General features: G+C 46.6%; 1 protein-coding gene across 1 annotated transcript in view; it reads left to right on the forward strand.

Moving 5' to 3' along the window:
* Positions 1 to 20,127, forward strand: part of LOC144784705 (putative acyl-CoA dehydrogenase 6) — a 683,661-nt gene that overhangs the window by 36,866 nt on the left and 626,668 nt on the right. The window lies entirely within an intron of this gene.

A 20,127-nucleotide genomic window follows, 5' to 3' on the forward strand; every position in this document is an offset into this window, starting at 1 on the left:
CCTTTTAGCGCGTGGCCTCCTCTACCCTGCGCATGGTCCAGGTGAGGTGAGGTCCTATCCCCTGTTACTATAGGTGAGTTAAATATAATTTCAAACATTTTCTTTTATGCTGCTATGTCCAACGCACTGATGTTACCATTTATTTTTGTAGGTGAACAACACACCAAGTAACATGGAGGAATAGTTGTGTATATCCTTTATGGTTTTTCCCTTCTCTTTCACTTATAAGTTGTGTTTGTCAATTCAAATGTATTACATTCTGCAGTCGTAAGATTTATTTAGAACAGAGGCCCTGAAGAAAGCCTTAGGAGTTTATTCCCGTTTGGCAGAAACATGTCAGCCCCCCAGCAGCTATTTGTTTGAACTGCTATAATTGCGCTGTTCTTGGTTTTATTCTGAAAGACACTGGCAGCTATTAAAGTTTACTTCGCTGCCTTTTTCTATTCATTTTATTTTCACTCATTTCTTTTTGCACTGCACTAGTTCCCACTTTATGATCAAACATATGGTCTACGAGCAACTTTGGAGGGATATACCTCATGGAGGGTTTGGATTGTGTCTCAATGATCTAGAGACTTACCACCCCTACCATCGGATGACCAAATGATAATATTGATCATTTACAAGACTTTGATGGGAATCTTAAAATTTTGGGATACACCTACAGTTGCTGGTGACTATGTGCGTTGGCGTATGCACTCTCTGCTAATAGTTTACAAGGATTCTTCCTTTGCTACCTAGTGCTGGGCACTGGTTTTTTCACTTGTTAGAACACATTTTAGTTCTAGCATGAGCAATGCCTTCATAAGGGCTGGATTTCTATGCCTAAATAAGGGCTATGTGAATTGTACCTATATGAGGGCATGAATCTGGAAATCTAGATACGGTATCTCAACACACATCAGCATAGCCCACCACAGGGGCTGTGATTGTCCGCAGAGGGACAGCGTCCGGGTACCTGGTGGCATGGTCCACCAGGACCAAGATTAACTTGTTGCCTAAGGCTGTCTTGGGTTCCAGAGGTCCCACATTGTCGATGCCCACCCGCTTGAAAGGGGTGCTCACCACGGTAAAGGGTTGGAGGGGAGCCTTGCACTTCCCTCCACTCTTGCCACTTGCCCGGCAAGTCCTACAATGTGTACCGACATGTGTCTTCATCTGGGGCCAGTAAAAGTGGGTGACAAGCCTTTGGTAGGTCGTGTCATGCCCCAGATGACCCGCGACAGGCAGGTCATGAGCCACACCCAGTGGGAAGGTCCTGAAGCGCTCGGGTACCACCAGCACATGGGCTGCACCGGGCTCAGCGACCTTAGGCTCACTATAGAGTAACCCAACCTCCCAGTAAATGAGAAGATTCTTGGACTCGCCACCTGCTGCCTAGTCTGTGGCCTGTTTCCACATACCAATGAGAGAAGGGCATTGTCTCTGCGCCTTGAGGAACTCTTCCCTGGAGGGACCTCCTTCTTGCTGCCAATGAATCAGCGCAGGCAGGTCTCCCAGTTCAGCTATCTGTTCCCCTGTAGGTTCCAGTGCATCCCCCTCAGGTTCTGCCTCCTCCTGGATCATGGGATTTGTGGAGGCTGGTTTCCCACGCCCCCTGCCCTTCCTGGCAAGTACTTTGGCCACTGTTTCAGGCTCTAGGTTCGCTTGGTTAACCCTACTGGCTGCCATTGACCGAGTGGTCACACTAAACCACTCCGGCAGACCCAACATCTCCAAATGAGCCTGGCGTTCCACCTCCCCTCTTGGGGAACTCTCCAGGTCACTTCCTAGCAAAGTCTACAGGCATGGATGGACTAACAACAACCTTCAAGGAACCTGACACCCCCACCCCCCTTCAAAGGGGACTTGTGCCACTTTGCAGAGGCGCACAGATTTGTCTGCTGCAACTACAGGGTGAAGTGCATTGGGAATTACCTGCTCTTTAGACACCCACTGACATCTCACGGATGTCATGCTGGCTCCCGTGTCTGAGCCTCTGCCCTCCTCCCATTGATGGTCACGCACTGCCTGTATTTTTTTAGTGTTCTCAGGCAGGTAGGTCTCCTGGACCATCTCTGTCTCTAAAAGAGACCAGGGTCATCACTGCTTGCTCCTCCTCCCCACTGGAAACGTATTCCTCTCCCAAAGCTACACTCACTAAACCCAGTGTCTGAGCACCAGTGGGAGCTTGGGATTTCTTGGGGCACCTAGGGGCAATGTGGCCCTTCTCACCACAGTGGTAACACCTGGGGAAACCCTGAGGGTGACACCTGCCCTTAGGGGGCTGCGACGTCTTAGACTGGGGGTGCTGGGACTCCTTTCCCTCTGAACTGTATTGGGGCCCTTTCGAGAATTCCTTTTGATTACCTTTGTCCCACCCACTCTTCAGCTGTGGACCCTGCCCACCTTTGGCTGTGGCACCCACTATCCCCTTGTAGACCCTGGCGCTAGTCCAGCGGTCCGCCTCCTTAGCAAGCTCACTGGGATCAGTTAACTTACTGTCCAAAAGGTGCCGGCGCAGCTCTGGAACACATAGACTTCTCAAGTGCTCCCAACTAATTAGATGGTACAACCCCTCATAATCTGTTACATTGCTGCCCTTCACCCAACCTTCCAGCGCGCGGGTGTACACTCACACATTCAACCCAAGTGTCTGAATCAAGCTTGTTGTAGTTCCTGAACCTCACTCTGTACTGTTCTGGGGTGAGACCATACTTGAGGTGTAAAGCCTCCTTCATCTAGGCAGAAGTCAGGGAACCCTCCTTCTCTAAAGGTGGTTTCCACAGGCCTGCCCCCACCCTACCCCCCCCCCCCCAGTTCTTTTCTGGCACCTCATTCATTCTACAAGCAAGCTCATATGATTCAAACCATGCATAAATATCCTCTCCCGTCTGGAAATTTGGCACTAAATCCTTGGGTGTGTATACCTTACCCCCTTGCACTGGCTGTGCGCTGCCACCATTTGAACTGGACTCCAGCTGCTTGGCCTTAATATCCAGCTCCCTCATGCTCAATTAATCTGACAAAAGCAATTTCTTTTCTTCCAGGGCTAGAGCGTGCTTGCTCTCTTCTGCCCTCTTCTCATTCTTCTAAAGCTATTACTTTTACTCCATGGCCGCTTTTTGGTTCTGTAGTTTTCAAAACTTCTTACTCATGTTCCTTGATCCTCTGGTTCTCTTCCCGGGTGAGACTCCCTGCGGAATGGATGCTGGCAGCTCTGCCGGTTGCTCTTTATTAGATCTGGGGGTCTCTAGTTGGCAGAGGTAGGTGTCGAAGGCCAAGCCCTAGGTTGGATCCAAAGCTATCTTGCAAGGCGAAGCTCCAGGGTCAAATCAGGACCTTTTTCATCAATGGCGATCGATAACGATAAGGGAGTGCCCCAGGGCTCAATTCTGAGCCTGACTCTATTTAATATTTACGTATCACCATTGGCCAAAATAATCAGGGACTTCGGCTTCGACACAGTGTCGTACGCCGACGACACTCAAATCCTCATAACCCTTGGCCCTGACCCATCAGAGACAAGAGTGAGATTCAGGAATTGCATGTTAGAGATAAAGGCCTGGATAACCAATAATTTCCTGATGCTGAATTTAGGCAAATGCGAAATAATGCTTTTCGGCGCTGCTAAATCCATCTGGTCTCACGAGTGGTGGCCACAGGAACTCGGACCTTGCCCATCCCCGAAAAGCACCGTTCGGAATTTGGGCATCACCCTAGACGACAAACTGACCATGGCACCCCACATAGACAAAGTAGTCCACACCTGCATAGGCCTTATGAGAAGCCTAAGGAAAATATTCAAATGGTTACCCCTGCCTTACCGTAAACCACTGATACAAGGCCTAATCACCAGCCGCCTTGATTATGGCAATGCACTTTTGGCAGATGCGAATGAAGGTATACTAACTAAACTGCAGACACTCCAAAATGCAGCAGCTAGACTGACTCTCGACCTGCCCCCACGCACTCCCTCTGCCCCATGCCTGAAGAAACTGCACTGGCTCCCAGTCAGAAAACGCATACGGTTCAAGATCTGCTGCTTAGTGCAGAAATCAATAAATGGACAGGGCCCCAAATATCTAAAAAAACAAACTTCTGGGATACTGCCCGGAAAGAACACTGTGCTCTTCAAACAAAAATCTCCTAAAAATACCAAGAGTTCGAACTGTTAGAAATGGAGATAGGAGCTTCTCGAAGGTTGGCCCTACGGCATGGAACTCCCTGCCTATGGCCTTAAGATCTAACCAGAATCATAAAATCTTCCGGAGAGAACTCAAAACACTACTATTTAAGGCAATGGCGTAATACCCCTTTTTTCTGCATCTCCCAAACCCTCTGTCAGCGCTGTGAGACCGAATGGTGATATGTGGGCTTTACAAAAATAAATACATACATACATACAAATAGGGATCCTTGCTTCTAGTCAGGGTAAGGGGTATACACTCTTTAGATAACCCCTGCTCACCCCCTTGGTAGCTTGGCACGAGCAAACAGGCTTATCAAAGGCAATGTGTAAAGTATTTGTACCAGCACTCACCGTAACACAGTGAAAACACTACAAATAGACTCCACACTAGTTTAGAAAAATAATGTTATTTAATCTAAACTACACAAGACCAAAACGACAAAAATCCAACACACACCGTTCAAGAATATGATTTTCAAAGAGCTGTAGGGTTTGTGTCAAAATAATCCAAAGTTGCGTCACGTTTAGCCAAAAGTACCTTTTAGATGCGACAAAAGTTCCAAATGGAAGCTGCAGCGTTGAAAAACAAGCGATGCGTCACTCCTGAGACCCTGGGGAGGCGATGCGACAGCCCCGCTGGATGCAGCGGGCGTGTTGCGACGAATCCGGTCTGTATGGGGAGGGAGGCGATACTTTGTATGGATTCCTGTGCGCAGGTTTGGCAGGATGCGTCTCGCAAAGGCACGATGCGACGATCTTCGGGACGGCGACGATCTCATGTGCGGCGGTTATGCGCAGCTTCGATCTTCTCCTCTCGCGGCCCCTCGATGCGATGGCTCTGTGAAGTCGTTCACAGCGACGTGATGCGGTCCACAAGCAAGCGGTTTGGCGATTTCACCCAGTGACGACAGGCTCTGCGACGATGTTCGCAGCAACAGGAATCTTCCCGCACCATGCCGATGCGTTCCGCAAGCGAAGGATACGTCTGCTCTTGCAGCGGCAACAGGCGCTGCGACGATTTCTATCTTCGCGGCGGTGGGAATTTCCTCGCACTGTCACAGATGCGCTCCGCAAGCGAGCGATGCGTGGAAATTGCCGATTTTCTTCTTTTCTCCTTGTCCAGCTTCCCAAACAGCAGGCAACAACTTCCAGATGCACCACAATTGGATCAAGCACTCTAGGAAGGGCAGAACCCAAACAGCAGAGTTCAGGGGGAAGCTGGGGGTGAAGATCTTTTGTTCCTAGGACTTCTTAACAGGAGGCCAGCTCTACTCAGGTTCTTGGAGATCTCTTCAAGCAAGGGGACACAGCGCACAGCAAAGTCCTTCCCCTCTCCTTGGCAGCAAAGCAACTGCAGGTCAGTCCACAAGCACACTGCAGGACAGTCCTTCCTCTTCAGTCTTCCAGCTTTCTCCCTGGCAGAGGTTCCTTCTTGAGTGCAGGATGATCTAAAGTTCAGTGGTCCTGTACTCATACCCCCAAAAGTCTGTGTTCCCTTTGTGCAGGAGGGCTCTGAGCCTGGTCCAAACCAGTTCCGGAGCACTCTGTTTACATGACTCTTTCTTTACTTTCACAGTGCAGGGCAGAGACATCAGATGTACCACAGGATGTGGATCCAGCGCTGTGGGGGGCAGGCACAGTCCTATTCAGGTCCCAGGTGCAACTCCTCTCTCCCATCTAGATGCAGATCTCTCACCACTGGGCGGGCTCATTCTGTCTCCTGGAATTCCCCAGCCCTGTCACTCACAAACCAGACAGTCAATTCACAAACAGCCAAAGGCACCCAGAAAGGTCTGACAAAAAAGCAGCCACTTTCTAAAAGTGCCGCTTTCAAACACAGGATTTAAAAAACATCCTTCCTAAAAGATGTCTTAGATGTGTTATTAAATTCTGAGTTCAGGGATACTATACCTCAATTTTCTATCTTGCTCCTATGGGTAGATATGCAGGTAACATACACCGCATTCCCCATTATAGCCTATGGGCAAGATAGCCTTTCAATTGTGAAAAACGAAAATGGCTGCAATTCACTACCAGAGCATGTCGCCCACACTAGTGCATGCTCTACCTTTCACATACGCTGCACCCTGCCCAGGGGGGTACCTTGGGCCTTCCGTAGGGGTGTCTAATGTGTACAGAAAGGGAAGGGTTAGGCCTGGCCAGTGTGGACACTGGTCAGGTCAGCATGGCAGTTAGCAACTGCACACAGGCACTGCAGTGGCAGTCCTGAGACACCATTTTAGGCTACTAATGTGGTTGGCACAATCAGTGCTGCAGGCCCACTAGTAGCATTTGAATCACCAGCCCTGGCACACTCAGTGCACATTACTAGGGACCTACTGGTGAAACAAATATGCCAATCATGGAGAACCAATCACAATAATAATTTAACCAGGGTGCACTTGCACTTTGGCACTGATCAGCAGTGGCAAAGTGCCCAAAGCACCTAAACCAGCAAAAACGAATTCCAGCACAGTGTCAAAAATATAGGAAGTAGAGGCAAAAAGTCAGTGGAAACCACGCCAAGGATGCCAGGCCTAACAGGGTCTCATTGCATTAGAGGGCTTAGAACAATCTGGCATTGATGCTGAAGCTTTCAAATGGCATAGTAACAAATGCGTTTTGTTAAGTGAATTTAACTGAAGGGTAGGGACGCCAATATTAAGTAGTATATTATGGGTAAGGAAGTGAATGCATTTGGTTGTAGAGTACAGTGGAATTAGGTGTCATTATTAATCTGTGTGGCAAAAGGCAAATATTGTTGCAATGCAAACCTACTTGGAGTGAGTGAGTGGGTGTGCAAACTGTTCACTGAGAAATCCCAAAAAATGTCACTTACAGCACCAAGGGAATGCAAATGGTTGGGGCAATAAGGCAAAAGCTAAGAGCAGTACCCACACGTGTGATGAGGGTGGAGTTGAAGGAAATGTTAGACAAGTTGGTAAAAAAAGAAATTATAGAAGATGTGGCGCCCTCTGTGGGTGGCTCCCATAGTGCTAGATACGAAGGCAGATAAGTCTTTGACTATAAGTGGAGTTGAAGGCACTTTGTGGCAAAATTGTAACACACAGTGTGCAAAACATGAATGAACTTGTGGCTTCCTTGTACCTGGTTGAAATATTTTCTATGTTGGATCTACCATTCGTATATCCTTAGATTGTTCTGTTCCCAGAATCTGAACCACTCACAGCCTTCACTCCTCAAGGACTGTTCCATTTTAATACAAATGACATTCAGGTTAGCCTTCAACATATATATATTTATGTGTGTGTGTGTATATATGTGTGTATATATATATATATATATATATATATATATATATATATGTGTGTGTATGTATGTATGTATATATATGTATGTATATATATATATGTATATGTGTGTATATGTATATATATATATATGTATATATATGTATATGTATATATATGTATATGTATATATATATATATGTGTGTATATATATATATATGTATATGTATATATATATATATATATATATATATATGAATTTGTATTGTATTTTTTATATCTCTGACTTGTGCAATTTCCAATAAATCATTTACAGCATCCTAGACGGTCTTTTTCTGCACCTGTATGCGCACTGAAGAAACTGAATGGTTGTGATAAAATATATATATATTTTTTTCTTCTTCAAGGAATAAGCATGAGGAACATATTAAAGTAGTCTGCATGACTGGCTATTTGGACCACACAGTGCCAGGAAGTGGTGGCGTACCAAAATCATTAGTGGAGGTCAACCAGAAGGCCCCTCTGCCAAATATGAAAACAAATGCTCTTGTCCTTTGCAGACAAATGTGATGATTATAACAAATGTCTGAATTGTTATACTGAAAATTTGGAACATTCCAAGAAATTGATAATGTGGACTTTGAATGGTTGGGTGAACAGCAGAAAGTGTTCCACAGGATCCTATATGATATTGATTTTGCTCTCGCATTGAAAACTTTTTGTTTGGGAAAGTTGTGTTGTGACTGTTAATGTGAGTATCTATGTGGGATTAAGGGATGTACTATTCCAAAAGGCGGGGAAGGAAGTGTCTAATGCAGTTTGCCTCGCATACTTTGTCGTAGAAAGAAAATATGCTGTCATAGATAAAGAGTCGCTGGCTAGTGTGCGGGCAGTTGACTTCTTCAGGAATTCTGTTTGGGTTGTCAGTTTGTGCTAAATTTAGATCCGAAGCAACTTGTTGGTGGTTCGTCTCCTGGCAGGGGATAGGGTTCAAGGGCATGTAGAGACCATTTGTGTTCCAGACTGAAGAATACTGTGTACTGACAGAGTATGCTCCCTGGAAGAATTTGTTTGGGGATGAAACGGACTAGTTAGAATTCCACGTAATTCAGGACATTGTATATGAAATAGAGAGTGCAATGACTTCGAGGTAGTGGACACCATAGGAGAGGTAATTTCTGAATAATGTATTGACATTAGTGCAGATATATGGATTTAAAGGGACGGCAGAGATGACATGCTCAAGGATGTGAAGAAGTGGGTCATGCAGGAGTGGCCAGATTTGTAACTCTATTTTCCAAAGACTATTTTATTTATGATGGCTGTAGGCTACTGATAGTTATGGGAAACAGCCTTTACAACGAAGGCTGAACAAGATGCCTTTACAAACAAGTATTTGCAATGCAATAGGTCTCGCATTTACTAGAGTTTGAGGTATTGACATTGTAAATGACAATGCATTTTATTTACTTGAAGCAGAATCCATTTTTGTGGGAAATGAAGCTAAAGAGAAGAGAGGAGAGGATGTGAGGTGTAAAACTGCCCTGGTACAGGAGAGGAAAGGCTAGAGAGGGGTGTTGGACTTGGAGGTGCAGGATGAAGGGCGAGGAGGGACATCGTCTGGGAAATATATGGGGGTGGGTGGGGTAAATACTGTTCGAGAAGAGAAAGGCTGCTCTTTCTGGAAGACATGAGAGGCATAGCTTTCCTGATAGTAGCCTTTCACTTTACAATGTCTAGCTATAGTGTGTAATCAGATATTCTATATAAATATTTCATAATTCCACATACTTACCCAGAATGCCTTGCGCACAGGATGCAAGAGCTCAAAGTCCCAAAGACAGAGGCTGTATGGATGTAGCGCGGTGAATAAACATTATCGCAATACATATCATTTTCGTTGGCTTGGATGAGCCTTTTCCCTAGTGATGCCTTTTTAAGTAACACTGTGTTTAATTTGGGTTTATTGTGCTAATGAAATTAGATCAATTAAAAGTACTGCAGTGAGACGTCTTACAGGGTGGCCTCCCCCGAGACCGTCCCTTTACAGTGAGAACACAGAGAGCTGCAGTGCTGGCATCGTCCATACACACAGGCAAGGAAAAAGTCCAAGCAACCTCAGTGCAGGTGTTCCTTGTGCCTAACTGGTACAGCAAAGACAGCAGCAATTTCACTCCCCAGCAACCCTCGCAGAGCACCAGTAGCAATAGTGCAAGCTTCCTCTGATAGGTGACACTATTTTTTTTATTTAATTTGGTGGGGTTATTTGTCTTGCTGACATATGCTGGTTACCTTATTCCATCTTACTTAGTAATCATATGGATATGGGCTTGTTCCCGTTAGAGTATGACTTGACTTGGACATGAGGATATCTTTTGTTCTGTTTATACAGGATAGTGAAGCACGACTTAAAGTTTGGCAATCTATAGGAGGGAGAGTGGATCATTTTCCTTAGTTGGTGTTGGATACACATAAAATTGGATGTACCTTTACAAAAACTATAAGACTCATCAGTAAGTATCCATTATGCTATGGGTCTGGTTCAATAGTGGATTTTGAAGACTTGATAATTTGGCCTATTTGTATAAATGTTTCATGTTATGTTTTTTTGTCTATTCACGTGTCATTGGTGGTGGTATATGTACAGATTGGGTATTGTATAACTCATTATCAGCCCTGAGTAGGTAGGGGCTTAATGAGTTGGTATATGTGGGATTAATGCAGTACAATAGATATATTTCACAATACCTGAATGTCAAAGCAATGGTAATTAGTAGAGGTCTGGTGGTCCAAACCTTGTACAAAATATTGTAATTTATAGATTTTTTCTGTGTGGGCCTGTTTTTCTTATTGTCCTTATATTTTTCTAGGTTTTATCCTTTCCCCGGGTTGAGCGGCCCTTTTTAAGGCTCTATATCTGGCAGGTCCTGAGGAAGGTGGCATGTCATCATTGTTGTAGCCACCGAAACGCTTCGACCGTAGCCTTGTTAAGATACTGCTATATGCAGTTGCTGGATTGTATTAAACTACAACATCATTCGGTAGCTGAGCTTCCCAGATATATATAATGTTTGTGAAGGCTGGTCTGGGTTGGTGAGATTGTGGTATGAATGATGGTGTGTGAATTCGGTGTCTCTCTCTCTACCTGGGGATGATATATTTTTTCTTGCATATAATGCTTTATGATTCTTACTATTGAAATATGTGTATTTCTATTTGGAATAATTTGTGTATTGTTGCTTAATGTATGTTGTAAAAAATCTTTACCAAAAAAAGAACAAGACGATGAAAACATTTTTGATAAAATAAATGAATTAAAAGAATATATTTTTGCTAATTGATTGTGTTTTTGGTGCTCACACTTTGTAATTGAATTAATGTTATTGTAATAAGATCGTAGGTCGTGAGGGAGACTTTCCTCTTGATGAGCTTCCTTCATATGCATAGAAATAGTATAGCACAAGCAGCAGTAATAAAAACATCTTCGGTACCCACAGATCAAGTATAACACAAGGAGCAGTAGTGCAAGCTTCCTTCGTAGCCACAGATCAAGAATAATGCACGGAGCAGTAGTGCAAGCTTCTTTCATACCCACAGGTCATGTATAATGCAAGGAGCAGTAGTGCAAGCGTCCTTCGTAGCTACAGATCAAGTATATCGCAGGGAGCAGTAGTGCAAGCTTCCTTTGTAGCCACAGATCAAGTATAACGCACGGAGCAGTAGTGCAAGCTTCTTCCATACCCACAGGTCGAATATAACGCAAGGAGCAGTAGTGCAAGCTTCGTCGATACGAAAAGAACCATTACAGCACAAGTGCAAGCTTCACCTGTTCACACAGAACCCCTAATTCACAAACAGGAACAGCCCAAGATTCAATGTACACACAACAACTATAGCACAAGCAGCAAAAATGCAAGGTTCCCCAGCAGCAGTCTAAGCATCTTCTGTATATATATAATCCACATTTGTATAGCGCACAATCACCCGTTAGGGTCTCTAGGCGCTGGGGGGCCGTCGGGAAGAATAAGCAAGCTATTGCCCAGAGTCGCATGGTGCTGGGCTAACCTGCCGCCGGAGCCGGGGATCGAACCCTGATCCCCAGATTCCAGCGTCAGTCGCCCTGGCCGCGGCGCCACACCTCTCCCAGATATATATATATGTATAGAGAGAACCAGTATAGCAAAATGAGCAGCAGTGCAATCTTCCTCTTTACACACAGAACAAGTATAGCACAAGCAGCAGCAGTGCAAGCTTCTCTTGTATATAATAGGAACAGCATAAGCTGGTAGCAGCAAGGCACACATCAAACTCATATAGTGCTGTCAGCAGTGGTATGGTATTACTTACACATAACAAGCATCACAGGCAATACCAGCAAAATCTTTCCTCTGCCACAGAAGATGTAAAACACAAGCAGCAGCCGTGCAAGCTTCAGTCACTCAGAATAAATATAGCATGAACAAAGCAGTGCATGCTTCCTCATATAAACAATGCTATTAGCCATGTAAGCTTCGCTACCCATAGAATAGATGTGGTATTGATTTCAACAGTATATGCCTCTGTCCCAAACTCAATAGTTGTAATGCATCTGCTTAAGTGAAGCTTGACAAAACACTGACATATCCACCTACGATTCCTTATATTAAGTGTACCAATGGTAGGGGGAGTGACCGGGAGCAACCACATGGCGTTTGCTTAAAGTGGAGCTCCATTGCGGCTCAGCAAAACTCCTGAAATTCTCTGGGAGTTGTCTCACTCTGCTGCTCCCTAAGGGGGATAGAATTCCGCAGTGATCTCATGGAGGGGTATAAACTGAAGCAGAGCGCTTCCCGCATCGAGGCACTCTTGCGTGGAGCGAAAGTGGATGTGGCACGAGCCGCTAGCCTGGGAAAAGAGAGAGCGAATGGCGGAAAGAATTCCGCTCAGAGTTCCCTGGCGTCTACCCAAAAGGGTACATGGGGACACACCTGCGGCTGTGGCAAGGCCTGAGTGAACCTGAGGAGTGGAATCCGGCTGACAGTTAGAGTAGATCTCCCGATTGGGAGGAGCAGCTGGAGAAGAGATACGACCGATACAAATTGCCCACCGCCCTGCACGGCACATTTGAGCTGGGGAGGTGAGGACCGCAGGTAGCAGCTAGGTGAGCCGGGGAAGTGGACCCTGGCCCACAGAGACTTCAAAGATGGACTGCGGGGGATCTAAAAAGTGAATTTCGTCTGAGAGCGCTTGATGACACCCGCATCGGGGCTCATCTACAGTGCTGAAGTAAGCAGCCCCAGAAAGGAAGGGCGGCGCCCCGGGAGCTGTTGACCATCATATACGGCGGGGCGCCGCATGTAGAAGTAGTTGTGCAGGGAGGCCCTCGCAGAACGGGCCCGGTCTCTGGTGGCCCCAGGATGACCTACCTCACATACGAGAGCCTAGGATATCAGAGGCGAGATTCAGCCTGCATGTAGTGGCGCAGGTTCGGACCTGCTGACATCGCGCCAGTGCTTCGCGGAGTCTTCTCAGAGGAGTGGCGGGCCTTGGCTGGCTGGGTGCAGGGAAGATATCCGATCCACGTGGACCCCGGACCTGCCTAGAAGATGAGTGGGACTGGAATGGAAGAGCAGACCTGGCCCAGGATACAACTGAGATGGCCCCCCAGATACATGTAACAAGCCCGCGAATGGGGTGCGCGAGATGCTGGAGCTGCTGGTGTGCGCACGAGGTTGCGAGGAGCAGCATATGTTTCCAATTATCGTGCCTGTGTCTGGGCACGATAATTGGAAACCTATGCGGCTGCTGCGCCTAACAGACACCAATAGGCCATGGGCAGAGCCATGTGCCCGCCTTTGGCCAATTGCGTGCTGTCTTTGTAAAAAAGACACAGGCAAAGACCAATAGCGTGGCCCAAAAGGAAAAGCACTCACACGAGCGTCTGCGATTCTTAGATCAGTTTTCAAACCCCCTACAAGTGGTCTCTTGCTGTGCGAGCAGTGCTGCACACTGCAACGCTAGGCACGAGACCTAAAAAGTAGCCTGGGAAGTTCCGTCTTCGACAAATACTCCCTCTGTAACATGCACACTTTGTGAAGCATTGTTTCTAAGTTGTTAACACCACATTTATGCTATATCCCAATGGGAAGGCCTCTGCCCATTTCCTCCACTTCCGTATTTCGGTCTCTTGAGATATGTCTGAGCTCCTTCTAATTACTTCTTGGCCCAGGGTACTTCTGCATCAGTAGGCAGTGTCATATCTCTGGTCCTACAAACGAGGCTTTGTGATCTGGGCGTGCATGGTGGGGTAAGATTTAATAGCTTTGGACTTTCATATGACGGCTGTGTGAGATTCTCATTGTGCTTGCCATTGGGACGCAAACGTGCACATCCAATCCTTGGCCATTCAGCAAAGTGCACAGTGCAATAGTTCCATATTTGCCTGTTGGACTTGGCCCTTCTGGCAGGTTCACCCCTGAACTTTTTACCTTTTAAGGTTACATCATTATAGTGATTTCTAGTCTTTGCGCACTTTAGCACTGTGGCGCAGTGTAAAGTGCGTGTGCTCTCTTGAGTGCGTGTGTGAGAATGGCCTGCCCTCCCATAGGAATGCATGGGGAATGTGTGTGTGTCCATGGTAATTCCTGATGCGTGGGGAGTGCAAGGTCGAGTTTGGTATGTGCGGACTCGTGTGATTAAATGCTGCGCGATGATGTGTGTGGCGTTCATGTGTCTAGTGTGGAAGTGCCACTTCTAAAAGTTGGCATGTCTGTGTAATTTATGTGAATTGGCTGTTTGGCTTGTGATTGGCTGGTGTGCCTGGCTCCAGATCTGCATGTTGATGGCAGGGAGGGGCTGCACCTGGGACCTGAATAGGGCTGGGCTTTCCCTCCACAATGCTAGCTCCGCCCCCTGTGGTGCGACTGATGACCCTAGCCTGTCCTGTGAAAAGGGAGAGGGGCTGAGCAAAACAAAGTGCTCCAGAACAAGCTGCGTCTGGTTTCCCTGCTCCCTAGAGACAAAGGGTTTTTGTGTATAAAATGAGGCTGTGACCTCATGTTCAATGTTCTTGTTTTCCTGACTAGAATCTACCAGGGGCATGCTGCTGCTGGGGCCCAGGGGAAGGCTTGCCTCCCTGGGCCCTGCCCACCCCCTGGATGGCTGATGGACTTCTTGTGGACCCTTGTTCCTGGCCTTGGAAGCCTTGTCCTGTGATGTCCTGCTTGTTGCTGGGACCCTCCTTGCTGTGGGGGTCATTTCTGGGGCCATGTATGATTTCTGGGCCCCCAGCGCCTCATGTGCGCTTTATCCTGGTTGCTGGGCAGAGCGCTGTCGTTTTCCCTGGGGGGGAAGCGCTCCTGCCCTTTTATTGCCGATCGGGTGCCCACCCCGCTTATTACTTTAATTATTGCAGGTGCCCACCCTGCATTATGGCCTTAATTGTTTTATAATCGCGGGTGCCACCCCGCTGCCCATTTTAAATTATAGAGGGAGCCTACCCCTCAGTGATTGAGTTCTGCCGCCGTGGCCCGCCTGGTTTTGGGCGGGGACGGAAGCGGGAGCAAGAATGCGGCCGGGGAGAGAAACAGGCCGAGTGATGGCCGCCCGGGGCTCCCATGAGCTGTGGAGAGCCCCGGGGCCGCCAAGAGACTACCGTCGAATGCTGCGGGGCTCCCATTACCAGGAGGGAGCCCCGGAAAAGGAGTTGACCCGGAGCCTTGCGGCTCCACACTGAGTCCCGGTCCCGAGATGGGGGACCGGGTGAAGAACGGGCAAAGAGGGCGCCTGGTGAAGGCGGGGCTCCCATGAGGAGAGAGAGCCCCGCCGAGCGCTACCGCCCCCCAAAGAGAAGGAGTCCTCGCCAGGAGCCAGCCGTCTGGTGAGTGGGGCCCCGGTGCTACTTTGAAGAGAGGGGGGCATCGGGGCACATCGCCGGTGCCCCCCCTCCCCCCCAGTGGTGCTAACTTGTCTTGGGGGCAGTGTCGGTAAGGATAGAGCAGCCCCGGTTGACAATGAGCCGCTCCCCCGTTGCCCCGCACCATTATTTCCGAGTCCCCAGAGCGGGACTCCAACGATTCCAGTGGCCATTGTCTTCCGAGTCCCCAGAGGGAGGACTCCAACGTGTGGGGCATTTTGTATTTAGAGCCCAAAAGGCTCCACGGGGGCATTTGTTTTGAGCCTGAAAGGCTCCACCTGCACGGGGGCATATTTGTATTTCAGAGCCCACGAGGCTCCCACGATCCCGGGCATTTCTGGTGTTAGAGCAGCCCCGGTTGGCAGCGAGCCGCTCCCCCAGTGGGCACACAGTTATTTCGAGCCCACGAGGCTCCAGGGGGCATCTTGTTTCTCGAGCCAGAGGGCTCCAACGTGGCGCAATTCATTCCCGGGGCTACTGAGAGCCCAGGCCACATTCCTATCCCCAGCTGCCCAGCACTTAGTGGGCAGCTGCTCCGTTTTAGGTCTGTTCCTTTGCGCAATTTGTGATTACCTGCCTAATGTGATTTATGCGCTAATGCTTTGGGTGTTAGGAAATGCACTGTGTGTAGTATGTTTTGCGCACCCTGTGTTCTGGCATATACCTCTGAATGTGTCTTCATGCATCATGTTTAATGCTTCTGGCCTATACCTCGGAAGGCGGTTTTATGCTTAGGAGGTTGTGTTACCTAGTATAGGTTTTACTACTGAGTTCATGGTTCCCTGCGTGATATTTTCCTAAGGTGGTTAGGGTTGCGTAGGTGGTACTTAACTTTTCCCACTGATTACTGGTTGTGTGCTACATTTGTTATTTGGTTCTACAGTTATTATATGTGCTATGTGCTAAGCGTTATTCCTACAAAGTGGTATTTCTACCAAGTGCTAGTTCTAAAAGTGCTTATTCCTGACAGTGGCCCATGTGGCCTTGTCCCATGTACATAATCCCCTGTAAATTCTGCTCGTGCCTATGGCACATTGTAAAGTGTGAGTTTATTGGTCATAATTGTATACAGTATCATAATTCTACATTTTGTTCGTACCATTTGTGCACAGGCAATCTGCACATATGTCAAATATTAAAGGTATGCTTTTATATATGCAAGGACAACAAGAATACGCGAAAGATAATAGAAATGTCTTTATACGTAGCAAGAAAATCTGGATCCTATTAAATGTTTGCCATCTAACTCCACCCCCAAGCCACACACCCTGGTCCGCCCCGCCCCTCCCACAGCCTAACTTCCACTTGTGTGTTTTTTTTTACCTTTAATGCACTGATTTTTGTAGTTTGTTGTGTGCAAACAATCCGTCAAAATACAGATTTTCTGTTGCCTCTTTCGGGATTATTCTGCACAGAATGGAAAAAAATGATCCCAAAAGTGATAAAATAGTACTCTGCAAAGCCTGTGAGGTAAATAAATGGCGATATTAATACTTAAGGTACAGTCCACTAAAGAGAGGGGCAACTAATGAAAATGGCACCTTCTAAACTTAAAAAATTGAAAATTGTGTGCCCTAAACCATACAATGTTGTTCCAGACTCTGGCACTGAATTATTTTCCTGATTGGGGGGATTTCCTCCAAGGGGCGCCCGAGGGCTGCTCATCGCCTTGGTCAGCTCAGCTCCTGCCCAGTCAGCCTCCGGACCCCAGGTGACCAGGCATGGGGGTCGCTCAGGTCGCTTTGCTCTCAGAGAGCCAGACAGGAGATTAGCGTCCAGTGCTGTGGTTGAACAGGCCCGGCCCTGGCCTGCAGATAAGAGTTTGGCTTTCAAGGATTAGATACCTGTGGGAGAGGCGGCCAGCCCAGGGAAGGGGCAGGAATCAGAGGAAGTCACCGAGAACTTTGCTGCGTGACCTGCCAAGGGATGTGAGCTCCAGAAGACGGTGAATAGCGAGCGGCAGTCAGCAGGTTTGAAGTGAAAACAATAGATTTCCTAAGTAATCCATAGGGAGCTGACAGGTGCCTCCCTTAATGAGCTATCCTGTTCAGCTTTGTACTGCCGAAGAAGGCGAGAGTCCGGCTCATCTTTTAAAACCGATTATTTATTTATAACTTTTTCGTTAGTAGAGTAAACATTGTTGAAAGTGTGGGTGTGGTCGGTGTACAAAAAAACTAGTGTAGATGGGTATACACACAACATTTATAAAATGCCCTCAATCGATAACATTAACCGTCACAAAAAAAGTACACGGAATGCACGTAGGACAAGGTGAAGCTGCTCAGTGTGACTTGGTTTAAGGTTTCACTGTACGCTGGTGGTTACCTCTCCAGTTCACTCAGCCAAACAATGTACAGTTCGGTAAATTTCGATTGGACAGCAAATTTATTTGTTTTATCGTCGCTTCTGTAACCGGGTGGAGTCCGAGGAGTCGCCCTTCTTTTGTATGTATGTAAAGCTCTTTCTCTGAATAGCTGCGGATTGTCAGGGGCCTACCAACAAGCACGAGGAGCAGCAGCAAGCCACGCTGAGACTTTTGAAAGTTCTCCAGGGCTGGACAGAGTCCGCCACATTTCATATAAGTATATTTGAAAAGCGAGTAGGTGTAAGGCAGAGTCTGTTACATGACAGACGTGCCTATGTACGCCACTCTGTTCTGTGAGGGTGTCAGGCCGGGTACTATAGAGTGGGTCATTTCAAGGACACAGTTCTCGGAAGTGAGAGGAGCCTCGGGGTATCTAGCAATCCAGTCCCAATACTTAATACGTTCAAAACAAGTGGAGATTGTAATTTCCCTGTATTACTTTGCATTTTTTTCTTTATTGCAAATGCGCTCCAACATCAGAATGTGTTATACGAAAAGGATGCACTCATTAGTTTGTAGTAAGTTATTATGGGCAACTCGAGCCATCACAGCGCCCCAGGGAAATTAAGGGGAATGAAGTTGTTGTGCAGGAGCAATTTGTAAAACAATCTATCTCGGCACATAGACTGTACTTGGGCCCCACATTTCAACGCCCCTAGCTAGCTCTTAAATCTTAAACACAACCTTAGCCGTCTGCAGGAATGAGCAGCGCACGACTCTGCAAGAAACAAAACACAGAGGAGCGGGGGCAAGGGAGCACGGCAGCGAGGCGAACGCGCGCTGCTGTGCGTGCTAGCCACCAGTGGGAATGGGAGGAACAAAGGCGGGGCATGCGCCCGCCTTTGCTCAATAGCATTCCGGTAATTAGTATTAAAAAAAAAAAAGGTAAAGCCAATGGCGGGCAGCGAAAGCCTGCTCACACGCACAAACGTGTGAGCAGCTTTCAGAACCCCAGACAAATTGGCTCTCGCTGTGCGAACAGTGCTGCGCACTGCAACACAGGCACGACCCCTAGAAAGGCATTATAACCACAACGTTTTAACAATGCAAGTTTGTACGAGTTTTTTTACCACGAACATGCCTTTACCATGGATGCCTTTACAACGAATTTCGTTGTAAGAACATGAATGGTAAAAGAATATTTGTAGTAAAAAAAAAAAATCACATGTAAATGTAAGTATTTTGGTAAGTATTAAAGGTAAGTATTGTGTACTTTATGTATATAAAGGGTGTCAAGGGTATTTAAAAAAAATAAAGGGTGGGTATTTGGGTGGCAAGGGCATTTTTAGGGTTTAGGGAGGGTTTGGGTTTTTGGTTGACAAGGGTATGTTTAGAGTGTGGGTTGGGTCTTTGGGTTGGAAGGTTATTTTTAGGATTTATGCTGGATATGAGTAGTTTGGTGGCAGGTGTATTTTTTTAATTTAGGGTGGGTGTGGGTTTCTGGGTAGCAAGGGAATTTTTAGGATGGATATGGGTATTTTGGATAACACGGGTCATTTTAGGGTTTAGAGTAGGTATGGGATTTTGGGAGGCAAAGGGAAATTTCGGGGGTTAGGGTAGGTATGGGTTTTTTGTGTGGGAAGGGAAATCTTAAGGTTTAGGGTGTGTGTGTGTGTGTACTTACCAATAATGTCTTTACCATGCATGTCTTAAACATGAAAATGTAAGTATTTTACAGGTAAGTACAACCCCATATAGGTTTATAGTTCCCTGTAAAACACATACATCTTCGTGGTAAAGGCATATTCATAAAAATTGTTGTTCTAAAAACTTTCATGGTTCAGACTAATTCGTTGTTGAATCGTCATTGTAAAGACTATTCTTTGTTCTGGCAGTTGTTGTTACATCATATATCCGGTAGATCTTAGCGAGACATGGATAGTAAGAATTGCCCACAAGGGGCATCCTTTGTTGTCCTCCATGATAATATTTTTCGGGCATGGATTTTTGGTGGTCAGATTTAGATTCTTTGGCAGGTAGATGGGTGCGAGAGTTCATTGAGTGCAGTAGCAGTAAGAGGATGTTGAAACGTAGATCTGTGCCCCATACTGCTCTGTTTTGGCCTAGTCAACCTTTTTTTTTTTTTTAAACAAAGTTTTATTAGCAATTTTTCCATTTTACATAATTCGACGTACACAATTTCTGAGACAGTTATGATGGTACAGTCTGCGTCATTGATATAGTATTCGTAATATTTATAATAGGACTGTCGTGCAACATAATAGAAAGCTAGTATTGTCGGTACATACCTCCTGCTCATCCCATATATAATTTGCACAAGCATTGACAAATGTACTCATAACAGTACCCAGTTATTCACAACTTCCCAGTCTGGTATGTGCATCTCATCCCAGCATGTCATTGTTTGCTATAATAAACATAACTTCCCCCAACTCGATTCTCCTCCCCCCTCCCTCCAATCCTTTGTCTCCATGAAGTAGTATC

This window comes from Lissotriton helveticus, chromosome 10 (assembly GCF_964261635.1).
Source record: "Lissotriton helveticus chromosome 10, aLisHel1.1, whole genome shotgun sequence".
In the NCBI taxonomy this organism is placed as follows: domain Eukaryota; kingdom Metazoa; phylum Chordata; class Amphibia; order Caudata; family Salamandridae; genus Lissotriton; species Lissotriton helveticus.